Source organism: Carlito syrichta, unplaced genomic scaffold (genome assembly GCF_000164805.1).
Source record: "Carlito syrichta isolate Samal-C Ts95f unplaced genomic scaffold, Tarsius_syrichta-2.0.1 Scaffold301997, whole genome shotgun sequence".
NCBI lineage: Eukaryota > Metazoa > Chordata > Mammalia > Primates > Tarsiidae > Carlito > Carlito syrichta.
In genome coordinates this window covers 512,892-514,276 of record NW_007246093.1, presented here as the reverse complement: position 1 = coordinate 514,276, position 1,385 = coordinate 512,892, and positions in this window count along the sequence as shown.

Sequence of the window (1,385 nt, the reverse complement as noted above, 5' to 3'; positions counted from 1 at the left end):
TTTACACTGGAGGAAGCAAATGATACCCGCTAACAAGAAGGGCAGGATATGTCAGAGAATGCCAGTATTTGCCTGCACTTATGCTTCCACTGAGTGGGTAATAAGGGCTTCAATAATGCTTACTTTAAAAGTTAACTTTACAGCCAGGCATGGTGGCTCATGCCTATAATCACTGCTGAGGTGAGAGGACCGTCTAAAGCCCACAGGTTCAACACCAGCCTGGGCAACTTGTTGAGACCTCATCTCTACAATAAATCAGCAAAAAATTTGCTGAACATGATGGTGCATACCTGTAGTTCCAGCTACTTGGAAGGCTGAGGTGGAAGGATTGCCTGAGCCCAGCAGGTCAAGGCTGTGGTGGCAATGATCGTGACACTGCACTCCAGCAACAGAGTGAGACTCTGGGCAACAGAGTGAGACTCTGGGCAACAGAGTGAGACTCTGACTCAAAAAAAAAAAAAAAAAGAAAGAAAAGTTAACTTTTCTTTTGTGACACCACCTATCACAGCTTCCTTAGTCTCTGCATGTCCTTTTGGTTGCTGGTGCAGAGGGAAGCAGAGGGGAAGAGAATCGGATGAGGAAAGGGAAGTCCAGCACTTTCCATTTCAAAGAGTGCATCTGACTATGAAAGTGATGGTCCTTTCTCCTTAAAATGGAAATTGTGCCACTTACATTCACATGGCAACAATGACCACCAAAGCTCATATTTGAAGTGAAAGATGTCGCCCCATTTAGTATCTTCATCTCCCAGTCACATGACATTTTGACAAGCATAAACTCAGCTTAAAAAAAAAAAAGATAATAACCTCTTTTTAAAAGGTTCCTTCTTCCTGCTTTTCCCTCCAGCAGACATTTATTCTTATCACCCTCCTCATCCACTAGTATTTATTAAATGGCCACATTTGCATGGCACCTTACCTATGATTTTCCATTTCTCTCCAAGGAAGATTTCCTGGTTTAGAAGTTTTAATGGCTGCTCCTTTGAAAATGTCTTAAGAGAGTTTTGACTGTAATTCCTTTTCTCCTAGCTCTTATTTAATAGGTACCAATGCCTATCTTTTGCCTGGGGTATTGGGCTAGGGAGAGGAAGATTCATTAACCATGGTGAGTTATGGATTTCAATGCCCTGGCTACTTCATTTCTCATATCCAAGTAGATCATTTCCTCCCTAGTCCCCCTGAGCCCAAGGAGGCATATATTGTAAGTAGCCTTAATCTGCTTCATTAGAACACTTTTTTTAACTTTACAAAAATGACACCGCCAATATTACCATATTACTTCTGGTGATGTGCATGGCAGTATAATCACACACTCATACTAGCTGACAGTAATAGTAGTGCTTTTAGTTGTGATAGGAAGAGTAAGAAAACTATAATATTTTAAGC